This window comes from Struthio camelus, chromosome 9, assembly GCF_040807025.1.
Source record: "Struthio camelus isolate bStrCam1 chromosome 9, bStrCam1.hap1, whole genome shotgun sequence".
NCBI classification, from domain to species: Eukaryota; Metazoa; Chordata; class Aves; order Struthioniformes; family Struthionidae; genus Struthio; species Struthio camelus.
Genome location: NC_090950.1, coordinates 18,095,997 through 18,108,976, shown reverse-complemented (window position 1 = coordinate 18,108,976; position 12,980 = coordinate 18,095,997).

Genomic DNA, 12,980 nt, shown 5'->3' with positions numbered 1-12,980 from the left:
TTTGCTGGCTTCCAGATCTTCTTGCTGTTCTTTCGAGTCCCGAATTGACATGCATGCAGTAGCTGCATCTTGTGATGCAGGGACAATTGCCTCATATTCCAATACCTGGACTTCTTTCTAGGACAGAATGTAAGACTATGAACCACAATACACCCAGGAGGCACGGGGGCTAATCTGCAAGGCAAAATGTCTAGATAACAAGGTTTGCTGCAGATTTTCCAGCAGGGGGAAAAAAAAAAAAAAAGCTGTTGTAAGAAAAGTTCTTGTAATCTAAAAATGTAGTCCCTGAATGCTAAGCAACACAAAAAATCATGCAATTTGCCTGGGATGCTAGTTCCCAGTGTGTCTGCATATACTGTTGGATTTTAATACAGACATCATTGAAGTTAGATATGGAAAAGACTGAGTATGCAGCTGAGTTCTGTCCACTCCAGGGTCTGTCAGACCCTGGGAGAGTAAATGTATCAGACATTAAACAGTATTGCATTCATTCCCAGCCAGAAAGATAAAGCAAAGCAATGATACTGCATTTACATGTACAAAGCATCCCTTCTGGAGGCATCTGAAGCCCTTTACAGGCTGTGCACGCTGGAAGCGCTGAAGCATGGCCACTGCTCCCAGGCAGGCACTCCTAGGCTGGAGGAGATGTGACAATACTGCTGCACACTGCAGCGTGTTTCAGAAGGGATGGCAAGGCCAAATGCAATGGGCTGAGGGAGGCAGTGGCCAGGATGCTCCTGCACATCGTGGCCGTTTGTAGGTTTTTTTATGTGAGTTTCCCTGGCACTGGGAGTGTGTGGTAGCTGATTGATGGTCAGGAGGGCAGCAAGCTGGTTAGTTCTGCTAGAATCTGGGCAATTTTGCAATTTCAGGGTTTTTCCTGAGAGTTACGCTGAAAGATAATTGTCTCTGGTTGCTTGAGCATCCTAGCAGCTCAGTGCACCCTAGGCCCTGCATGTGTGGTGCCACAGGGGCTCCCAGAATAGCTTTAGCCCACCAAATGTATTTGAAAACTAAAAAGAATAGAAGTGTAGAAAAGGAGAATTCTACTGGGCACCTGATCCTCAGCATTCACAAAGCTGCCTCAGTGGGGACTGCCCCTTCTAAAGCATGGGAGAGCCTGGGGGAGTCAGTTTGCAGCCATGCCCACCCCGGGCTCTAGTCTGCGATCACAGAAGATGGCTCGAGGGAGGTGTCTGTCTGAGACCTGCCAACTCTCCTCACAAATCCCCTACCAGGACCGAGGCCGTTGGTGTGGATGCAGCAGCTCTCACCGTGCAGCAGTCCTTGGGCAACCTGGAGTTGCCTTTGTGCCTAGCAGTTGGCTCCCTGACACCAGTACTAGAGGGACTGGCATTTGTCCATCCTTCACCTGAAGCTGGGGAGGGACCTTCAGCGCACGCTGGGATGAGACCACACTGACTGCAGTTGCAGGCTGCTGGTGGAATAACATCCCACTGCTTGCTAGTTGTTAGAAATACAGGCAGATCTACTGCGCTCCTTCTGCTTAACAAATCAAGGGGGAAAATAATGACTGGCTGCATAAGTGACTGATGCTACTGGCCAACTTGCATCACAGCTCTCCATGCAGTAGCATGGCTGCGATCTGCTTCGGTTCCCTGGAAGATGAGCAGATTGTCACCAGTGCTTTCCATGGTAAGATTGTGTTAGCCTAAATATAACTTTCCCTGGTGTGGTGGGAGGCAGCAAAGACGGGGTAATTTTAACTGCAGCTGTAACATCTTGTTCTAAGTCTTAATGAGGAAATCATGAAGTTCTACCCACTTCCAGAACTTTTTATTCTTACTTTTGAGGGAAATGAATGTTGCATTTGAGACAAGCATTTAGTGACCTCTTATTGCAACATTATCTAGATGCAGTGCAGGGGTTTCCCAGTTATACAGAAAATGATGCCATAGCCAGGAGAGCTGGCCCCAAGTCTGTGCCTCAGCTCCAGCATCCCAGCAGAGTGTGACTCAGTCTCCCCTCATGTTTAGCCATGTCAGCCCTAGGAGTTTGATTGACACTCTGCTTTCCAGCCTCACTGAACAGATGTGTTGCCCTGGGCTGGCAGTACAGGAACAGGACTGCTCTTGAAAGAGAAGAATGAAGGGAGCCATGCCAGTTCAGGCAGTGTCAAATAGTTGAGCCCAGGATGCCTGGCCCAGATGAATTAAATGTAAGAATTAAATAGGTATTGAATTAAATGTAAGAATGGTTCAACTGCTGAGCCACAGTGTCAAATCCCTGCCTGGACTGACATTTAACCAAAGCCAGAGAACCTTGCTCGAAAGCGTATACGTAGCTGCTGGCAGTTCAGGGACTGTGACTGAGAAGAGAGTGGCTTCCAGCTTGGTCTGAGGAAACAAGAAAGCTGGGGATCACGTACCCAACTCAAAGAAGACCTGATAACACTTCCCCTGGGAAGATGCTGCTCAGGAACACAGCTAAGGCTTGCTGTGCAGCCTTGTGATACTGCAGGTTTAAAGCGATACTTCCCTGCAAGAGATGAAGTGCCGGGCCTGGTGTTACCAAAGCAGTAAACAGAATTTGGCTTTTGTGCCAGCTGGTGCACAACATCACAAAGCAGCACCGCAGCAGTAGGCAGCAGCAGCTCTCACAGGGGTGTTTCTTCCTCTCCTGCATGAACACAAGGAGGGGGAGATGCCAGAGCATGACAGGCATGTTCTTTTGCAAGGAAAAACCTCTGCTCCCCTGCTGGTTACCAGCTGTGTCATCTTCAGCAGGGAGCTGCACAAAGCACTTGCACTATATTTTTCTATAGACAGACCATAAGACGCATCAGGTGATTTAAAGAATTAACCTCGAATATCAGAGATGTTAGCTGTGTGTGTAGCTCACAGCTGTAACAGCCCCTCCTCTGAGCTGTTTGCTGTCCCCAGCTCGGACAGCCAGGGCCAGGAGCAGGGCAGCAGCTGGCCAGCCCGTGCTCACTTCGCAGGGATGCCGCAGCATGGCCCTAAGGCCACAACAACCATGGCAGGTAGGGCTGGCTGTGCCACCCCCTACTTGTCACCACCTGTCATCTGGGCATTGTCACCATTGCAGTGCAATGGGTGAAAGGGATGCTGTGAATGTGCCCTAATTCAGTTTTAGCAGTCAGCTGGAGTAGTACCTGCTTTATCAGCTTGTCAAACTGACTGCCTGGAGCAGACACTCACCCTAAACCCCCTCCAGCAGAGCGGAGGAGGTGGCAATGGCAAACAGCGGTGTCCAGGACAACTCAGCCTATGTTACTGGGGGCTTTGACCCCCAAGTACACAGCGATGGACATGCAGTGAGGGGTGCACTTCTACAGCTCTGCAACTGGTGGAGGGACAGGCTGGGATAGCTCTCTACTCCCTCTGCATTTCACCTCCAAAGGGCTCACGGACTTCTGGGCTGGCTAACCAATTGTAAATCAGGCTCCTCTGTTCCTGTTCTCCAGGAGGCCGCTCACTGCAGTCTGTGGGAAGCATAGGGGTGTGGAGTCTTGATAAGATGTAGGTTACTATTTTAAAGTAATTTTTGCTAACTCTGTGTTTTGTTTGCTACTGAGTGTGGCTGTTCAAAGATGACTTTTTGTCAGTCTGTCCCTGATCACAAATGAGTCTCTCTGTCCTGCTGGGGCTCTACCACTTTGTACAGATACTAAACTGGAGCAGAGACTAGGACCCATAACTGCCATGGGATTGCCCTTACTGCAGGCTGAGTTAGCCTTTCTCTCTCTTTCCCTCTCTAAGCACAAAGTTAGGTAATTATTTATGTGATGTGGGACAGCTTTAGCACAAACGCTTGAGAGACCTGTCATCACCCACCATGTAAGTCTTGGAGAAACAGTGCTCTTTTGAGGTGAGGGAGGTCCAGTTTCACAGTCCTCCCCAAATCTGGCAGAGGGTCTCTGCTTTGCTTTTCTCTCCACAGAGAGGATCACGGATGAGGGTGCAGTTTCACAATATACTTTATCTGATTTACCTCTGGACTCCATCGAGGGTCTGTTGCTTGCCATCCTCCCTGTCTGGCCCTGTGTTCCCTCCACAGCGCTCACCTCAGCGACTGTGCAGCCATGGAGCAAGTGGGTCACCGCATCAGCTGCAAAACAGTTATGACTGTAGAGGGGTTGTTTTCAAAGCTGGGTAAATCTGACAGGGCAGATGTAGAGCACAGGAACGTCTTCTTCAGCAACGCTTAGATCAGATTATGGTGCTGAGAAACTGCACCCTGGGAACCATGGCTGGTGCAGGGCTTTACTGCAGCCACTTGAGATGTTTGCTGCTTATGGCATGGACTTCAGCCAATCCTACCTCTTCATTTCTGACCAACTGTTTTGGGGAGTTTCACCTTTAACATGCCTGGGGTATTTGCTCCCCTCGCTATGTACCTCCCCCATCAGCATATGGGACCAGACACCCAATGAGGGATCATGGCTTCCCTGGGGAAGAAGAGGACATGGAAGCCAAAAAAGCTGAAATCCTGCTCCTGAGTTTGCCACAAGTGTTCATCCATGAGCACAACCTTATTTTCCAGCCAGAATAACAAGTAACAGGACCCTGATCTCAAGCTCCCTGAATACCTACCCACCAAACCCCAGAAGAGCTCCTTAGTGGAGTCTGGGGTAAATGTGTAAAGATTTCTGTCATTATTTCTCATTCAGCTGTGAATGTCAGAGCAGCAGCCTAAAAATGTGGTAATATCCGGAGAGATCACTCTGGTGGTATTTCTAACTTTGCCTGGTGCAGGATGGACCATAAATCTCGTGACATAACACATTACCACAGAGACTTCCAGCCAGTTTTTTCAGGCCTTGGAAGTTTGAATGCAACAAGTAAGCAGTTTATGGAAGTTCATCTGAACCAATCAAACCTGGTTTTGTGCATCACTAATGTAGGAAACAGCAGAAATCTATTGTACTGATGAATGCAGAATGATTATTTGCTACTTCTCCTATCATGAGGACCAAAAGGTATTGTATGAAACCATACTGGGCTGCAACACGTGGTTAAGTTATGGAATTTGTTGTCATGAGAGACTGAAAATATAGCCAGTCTGAAAGAGAGACTAGAAAAAATTACAAAGATTGGTTCAATAGAGACAACAGGTTATTGTCATTTGTACATCACCTCTGGATCTGCAGTTAATTTAAAGTCAATGAAGAAGATCTTATCCCCTGGGATCCAGGAAGACCCTGAGGGCACTGACAAGCCTTGCTGCCTCGGGGAGCCCCTGGCCCACACGGTGCCCTGACAAAGACCAGGGGACTTTTAACTGTGGAGGGAGACTAGTTCTGCCCTCGGTGTCTCTGCATAATTCATGTGATGAAAACCTTTTGGGAGCTGCCAGAGCCACTAGTCTCCCAAGATCCATGAACTGAACGTGTGGGTCCCCGCACAGCCACTGTGGATGCCTCCCACACCAGGAGAAAGCAGGGCCTGGCAGTGGGGTGGGCAGCACGCGCAGCCGTCCCTCTGGAGAACATACTGCAGGGCTGGCCGGGGGGGGGGGGTCGAACCCGCTGCTCCTTAGCAGGACTGACTCACCTGGGAACAACCATGGCACTGGCAAGAAGGTGACCTCCTCCCTCCTTACCCTTCCCTGTGCTTCTTTCCCCTCCTTTCACTCTCTGCTGCTGAGAGGTCCCTCCTGGCCCCTGCAGCTCATCCATCCACCCGATCAATGTGCATCCAGCTGAGCTCTACCATTAAGCAGAAGGGGCTCACAGGAAATTGCATTGATTAGCACAAGCAGGCACTGCTGTGGGAGCCTCTTTCCTCCCTGCTGGCCAGTACTGTCCCCTGAGCTCCACTGGGTGCCACCCTGCTCCCAGCACACTTCTCTGAGCCCGCTCCATAGTAATTAGCCATGCTCTGGCAGAGGCATTTGCAGAGCAGCAAGGAGGCAATAGCCCTTCACCCCACGGAGACGAGAACTTATGTTTTCTTTTGCTAAAGCTGTGAGCCAGCTCTGCCTCTAGACATTTCTTAGAAGTTTTCTACACCACCGAATCCCTCGTTAAGGAGGAGCATGCCCTCGCCCTAGCTTTCCCCAGCAGGCACGGTGGAGCTGCACCTCTCACTAACAGCACTACCAGTATGTCTGGAAAAAAGGGCTCTAGTCAGGAGAGGGGGGAGCCAAGCACTCAGTGCATCCCAGCTTTGTTTGGATTACTGCTTCCAGGCCGTTTTTGCCCCAGGAATGCAACTCCTTCTCATCCTCATCCTTCACAAACTTCTTCATTCTTCCTATACTTCTCAGCCACTGAGAGCTCCCTCCTGTCCCCTCAGGTTAATCAATGTGCCTCCAGCTGAGTTCTGGTATTAATCAACGAGGTGCTTGGAGGTAAATGCCCATGGGAAGAAGCAGCAAGCGGCATTAGACACTCTTGCTGGCTGTATTTGCGTCCTGGTGCTAGCTGTGCATGTGGCTGTGCGCCTGGCTAGTTTCCCATTTCTCTGTGTCAATGGGATTACGGGTGTAAAAAGATAATTGACATGTGGGAAGTCCTGGCTGGCTCAGAGAGGGGAGAACTGACTTCCTTTACATGGGAGGACACATTTAAGGCTAAGGATAAATGTGGCGATGCCGGTGTGGTGTGCGCTAGCTCCTGTTGCTCCGTGCTCTGGTGGCGCAGGAGATGGGCATTCTGCGTTTCTTTGCGAAAGAGGAGACAGAAATGCACAGAGAGGTGCTGCATGCTTTTTGCACATGCATATGCTCCTTTGAAAGGTTTAGCTTAATTATTTGCAGTTGGAAGTTACAGCTGTTTGCTGTGCTCCTGGGGGAACAGAGACCACCCCCCAGCTGGGCTCGCTGACCGCTCCGCAGCGATACCCGGCAACACACCCGCGGTAGCCTCTGCGCCCAGGAAGGTGAGCTGCGGGCACGGAAATCCATGCACCGCCTAAGGACGTTTGTAGAGATGATGTCTTTTCTGCTGTTCTTCAAAGCAAATTTCCCTCACAGGATCAGCAAGGCCAGGGGCTAGGATTTTGACAGATGCGTGCACAGGTCCGCACCCAGCTGCTCTGAAGTAAATCAGAGAGTAAGAGCTCATCAGGGACGCTCGTGGGACGCCGCTCAGCCGGTGGTCGTCAGCACCGCAGCTGGGGCGGTCATTAGGTGTGCTGGGGCCGCGTGAGGAGCCGCGCCGTGCTGGGGCAACCCGCGGCGCTCGGCACGGGTGCGCGGGAGGGAGGACAGGGCAGGCCTGTGCCCTCCCCAGGGGGTCCGCGGTCGGCCTGCCCGCAGCCCTGCCAGGGCAGGGAATAGCTTCGCTCTACAATGAGTTTTCCTCTCGCTAACGCGGCCCAGGGAAGGTCTGGGGCCGCGTCACGCTGACACCAGCGCCTCCCGCCTTGGCAGGTCGGAAGCCGCTTAGCTCTACCCCGCTGCGGAAAACAACAGGGCTGCGCCCTGAGCAGGTCTGCTGCACCGCCTCCAGCCAGCTCCCGGCCGGACAGCCTCGGGAGGGCCGCGACCCGCCGGGCCGAGCGGCGGCGGCGCGAGGAGTCAGGCCGTGCCGCCGCTCGGCTCCGTCGCCGGCCCTCGGGGAGCAGCCTGTGGGCCCCGGCGCGGGGGCCCTCCCTCCCTGCTGGGGTGGGCATGGAGGGGAGCTGGCCCCCGGGGCACACGGGCAGGGCCAGCACACAGCAAAGGCCCGGCGCAGCCCTCCCGTCCAGGAACGGGGTGGGCAGAGGGCCGAGGTTTCAGGCATTGCTTATCTCGCCCCTCCGCGCGGTCCTGGGTGCGTTTTGGCCTCTCTGCAAGCCCAGGCAGTGTCTGGGAGCGCCCTGACATTGGGGTTTGTGGCTCTGAGGTTTCCCTGCCATCCCCCCCCGGGGGACGGACGTGCCGGACGCAACGCGGGTGTTAGTGCTGCGAGCAGCCGGGCGCGCGGGGCGCTCTGCCCGGAGGTGAGCCGCCAGCGCCGGGCCCTGACAAGCTCCCTTTCAGCGCCGGGAGAGGGACAACAAGGGGAGACACGTCCGCAAGGGATGATTCAGCCGCCAGCACAAAGAGCAGCCAAAGCTGACCGGCGCTGCCGAACGCGCGCCGGCTGGTACCGCGCCGCAGGGACGAGCCTCAGCGGCCTCCTGCCCACCCGGCGCCGTCAATGGCCCTTTGTGGCGGTGGACTCAACGTGGCCCTTCTCGGCTCCGGGCCCCTATTCATCCAGCGTGCTCGCCGGGCTGACGCTGCCCCGCGCCCCGGGGGCCCGCGATGGCCCTCCCTGGCCTCGCTGCCCGCCCCGGCCTCCCCTTGCGCTGGCCGACGGTAGGGCAGGAGGTCCAGCCATGGTGCCCCGGGAAGAGCTGCGGGGCCACACGCAGGACCAGCCCGGCCGGGGCTCCTCGCGCGCGCCTCCAGGAGCCCCCCGAGCGCGCGCCGGCCCTGGGACGCCGTCCTTCTGCGCCTCCTCTCGCCGAGCGTCGCCGGGTACGGGGAGGGCTGGGGCGGCCTGCCCTGCCACGCTGCCCTGGCTCGGCTCCCCCTCCGCGTCCCTGGGACCCTCGCGAGCCGCCGCTCCGCTGGGAGCGGCTTCGTGCTCCCTGTGCCCCCGGCACACACATGGTTTTCTAACTTTCTGGCCTGCTGCAGCTGCGCTCGGGTTTGTACCGTAACTGAAACGCCTGCTAAATCCGCTAGAAATCTACCAGAATGAAGACCGGAGTGCTAGCAAGGTGATTTATGATTTTCTTTGTCTTTTTTTCTTTTAGTTTTTTTTGGGTCTGCTCTGGCTGTTGCAGAGCTCCAGGCAGGGCACGGGCTCTCTGGGGCCGCTCGCAGGCTGTGCGAGGCGGAGGGCCAGGCAGGACGGTTGTGACCGTGTCCGGGGCGAGCGATGCTCTCCCAGGACACCGCTGCCCCTGGGTTTGGTGCCTGCCGTGTTCGTGTCTCTCTCGTCTGTCCACCGCGCCTCCCTGCGGCACCGGAGGTCGCTGGGTCTGTTCCCAAAGGACGACTGTGCCAGAGCCGCTCGCGTTGCCTTGAGCTGCCCTCAGCTCTCTGCGATCTGAGATCACGCGTGAGCGTGGCGCTGGCTCGGGTGCCTGCTGACAGACGTGCTGACACATGTGCTCTGCACCGTGGCATTAGGTCTTTGCTTTGCCAGTCTGTTTTTCCTCCATGGGACAGAGGATTTGTCAGTAATGTTGCTACCTGTGAGTATAACGGGCCTTAAACTGCTCTAAATTGGGCCCAAGTGGTATCATATGACTGGTGTGTGTGTGTGTGGTGGGGGGATTGCATCTAGAAAGTGTAAGTGGGGCAGATGTCCTAGTATCTAAGAAAAATGCTGTGTATTTTTTTTTTTTTGTCCCACTTCAGGGAAATGGTGGTGGCCTGGAGGATTTCACTTTCTGGCTTTTTCCCCTCTTTTCCAATAGTCCAGGCATGCTAGTTTATTCCCAGAAATGGAAAAAATGTGTGCGAATCCCCAACCCATCTGATAGCCAAGTCTGCAAAGAGGTGGGATATGTGATACAACCTTAGCGTTCGGTCTTCTCGAGGGGATATCGGCCAGGCTGAGCTTACACCAGAGCAGCGCTCCAGGAAAACACAGCTCCAGCGCTGCATCCAAACCACGCTGCTCCCAACCAGCAGAGACAAGGCTGAAAAGATCGTTAAGATTTTTGAAATATACTTTTCAATATGATTCATCCCCGTTTGATACAGCAGATAGAAAGGAAATCCACAAGGAATTACCACGGGGCCTGTAAACGTCTGTTAAACTGCAGTGAGGATGAAAGCAGATGAGCTTTTTTTAGGACTCAGCTGAAACGGTCTGCAAGGCGCTCTCAGCAGTGCTTCCAGCTAAGCTGGCTGGCTTTGATCTGAAACGCAACTGGAGAATTCACAGGAGCTCTTGCAGCGTTTCAGCTTGTGGGGTGGCAACTACAGTAATGAGCAGTGGGCAGATACGAGATTTTAACCTAATACTAAGATCTGCAGCTGTTTTGGTAGATTTCTCTAAGCGAAGGCAGTAAACGGACAAGGCCTGATTTTTAGCTAGCTGTTGTAACCCCATGCCAAGCGACTGATGGCGAACGTGTCTTCAGCTGTAATTACACCAGCATGCATGGCATGGCTGTCCAATGCACGCTGGTGAGAGCTGCATATAGGCACACCCGAAGGAACCACTTTAGTTGAACAGAATTTGTAAAACATCGGATTCCTTAAAATAGTCTAATTTTGGAGCGCTTAGGAGTCGTGTCAGTGGCAAAACTCACTAAAACTTTCTTAGAGGCAGCATCAGGCCCCAAGCAGCCTGGGTAAAATGCAAGTGTTGCTGTTTAAAGATGCACCTCCCCCCGCCCCCCCATCCTGGGCCGGAGCGGGGAGACGAGTGTGTGTCCCTGGCTCGGGTTGCGACCCCTCTGACAGCAGGATCCTAGTCACCCTCCCACCCTTAGGAGACCAGTCTTTCCAGCCTGATTACAGGCCTGGCTGGAAATGCAGACGACTCATGATTTTAATATGAGTCACAAAAGGTTTGGTGGCTTTCATTCCTTAAAGCTCCAGCTTCTGGGGTCAAGTGGTTAGCTGCTAATGTCAGCCTTCTCTTTCCAGCCCTTGTACTTGTGGAGAAAAGTCTGGATGTGTCCAGAGGAGATTGCATACCCCCAGAAACGAGGAAGCCAGCTGAACTCCCTAAGGTTACTTTGAAGTCCTTTCGTTTCAAGCCAGTGTTCAGCTCCACGTGTTGTGAGCTTGAGCTGGGGATGCTCACCTGAGGGGACCCCAACCTCTCTCCCTCCCTGGCTCTTGAATATACTCATGTGGGAAGTGCACGTTCAGACTGAGCTTTGGGGGCTGATGGTTGCTCTCGAACTGAAGCAAACTCCCTGCAAGTGCTTCGGGGAGCTGGAGAGCTCTTGTTCTAGAAAGGGGCTTGGATGGGTGCCGTAGAGCGTTACCGCTCTGGCCCTCACCAATGCACCTTTTCTGACAAGAGGGAGGTTGGGAGGGCTCGGGCAGGGGAGTGCCTTTATTTTGCTCCCCACAAAGGACATCCCTAGAGGCACTAATTTGTAAGTAAGGCAGTAAGACAGCAGCAGAGATCCTGGCAACCCTGAGGAGAAACTCAGGGGAAAAGAAACCCCCTGCAAAGCCTGGGGCAGGCAGAGGGAAGGCAGGGCTGGGAGCAGCCCCAGCTTCCTGCGCACGTGCAAACGGGAGCCCAGGTGCGCTGGGTCTGCTCCCTGGTGAGCCAGGGCCTCACACCCAGCACGCTCCCTGTCCTGCCACGGAGCCGCCCTCCTCTCCTGAGGGGAGCAGAGACCTGCAGAACTCACTGCCCTCCACCTTGGGGAGCACCCACCTTGCTGCAAAGGCGATGCCAGGTGTATAGTGAGAGGCAATCTTTTTAATTAAACCAACTGTTACAGCTGGGGGACAAAGACAAGTTCTTGGGTATATGAAGCGAGTCAGCTGGCCTAGTGCAAGGTATCAGCTCTCCCCGCGAGCATTGCCTCACCTCTGTGGCTGCAGAAACACCAGCACTAGCGCTTTGGGGGCTCCTCCCGAGTTCACGTGCATCTGGGAGGTGAGAGGAAGGCTAATAGGATTATGGCTGTGAAGCACTTTAAAGAGGAAATGTCTTATCTGTGCGTACCTACCCGCTGACAGTTATTCAGTGCGCTGCTGGTTCAGGGAGAGCGCGGGGCTGCGCGACGAGGTGTGTGCTGCAGCTCTGGTCCCGGCTCATGCACGGGAGCTGTCGGCAGATGTGCCCTTTAGTCCCACCTGTCTTAACCAAGTGCCCCAACTGTGAGCGCCACCACAGCGCTGGGATGGACCCTGGCACTTGCACGGACGAGCCACGCTGGACGGCAGCTCTCCAGTGCGGTTTGCTCCGGTGTGACCACGTCCGGGGCCCACAGCAGCTGTACTAGTACTCTCCCAGCTGTACAGCAGGATGAGACCCCGCAGGTGTAGATATTCCTCCGTTCTCACCTTTGTAACCCATCCCCTCTCTCTTCTGCCCCTCACCCTGCTGCAAACCTCCTCCCGCTCCTGAGCCCAAAAAGAACAGGCTCCGTCAGGCTTCGGGCTCCACCGGCTCCCCTGAGCTCCCCGCTCGGACCTGTGCGACCCTCCCCACGGCTGAAAAGACCAGCCCCTGTCTTCAGAAGCTTAGCGCTCCAAAGCTTAATGAGGCTTGTGGTGTTGGTAAACTGTGGGGCTGCCTGGTGTGTAAGACGTTATTATTTTATTTTGTTTGTATTGAAAATAACTTGGGAATGCTATCAATGAATATAGTTAAGGAAACGCATCTGGGAGCAATATGAAATATCTCAAGGTGAACCTCTGCAGTTAACACCATTTAAGACCTGCTTGAGAGTTTAACAGCCCCAGAGTCACTTTTCCAGCTTCAGCATCACGGTTTGTAATGTCAACGTGACCCTTTGGTATAATAGCAACCTTATTGTCTATGCTTACTTATTAGTCTATTTATAATCTCTCTAAGCAAGCCCATTATGTAATGGGATAAAATTGCCCATCCAGAGTGGTTTCTTCAAGTCTGAACAGGATCAGAAGGAACACGAATGCCCATTTTTCTAATTTTGACACTGAAAACCTCCCAGATGGGAAGGCTGTCAGTGCTGTTAGCAGACATTACTGTGCAACGGGAACACAATTACTGCGAGGGAACCATTCCTCCTGGGCTTAATGATTCACCAGCACACGTGAGTGCCATTCAGCGCCAGGGGAGCGGGGGCAGATGGTCTCACGAACGCTCTATTCCCTGCTGAAGCGTCGCAGCGGTATCGGGAATGACGTAGAAAAGCGCTCTCCCTCTCTGGAGATCTCAGAAAACACTTTGTGGGGGCGCAGATCGGCACCGCGGCTCACAGGGCAGCTGACACGCAGATGGACCGTGATGTGGGCTTTTCCAGGGATGCCTGCTACAGAAGACCCTTGCTTGCCTGGCAGGGTCGTTGCAGTAGTAACCATGCCGCGCAGCGTCCGCCGCGCAGCTC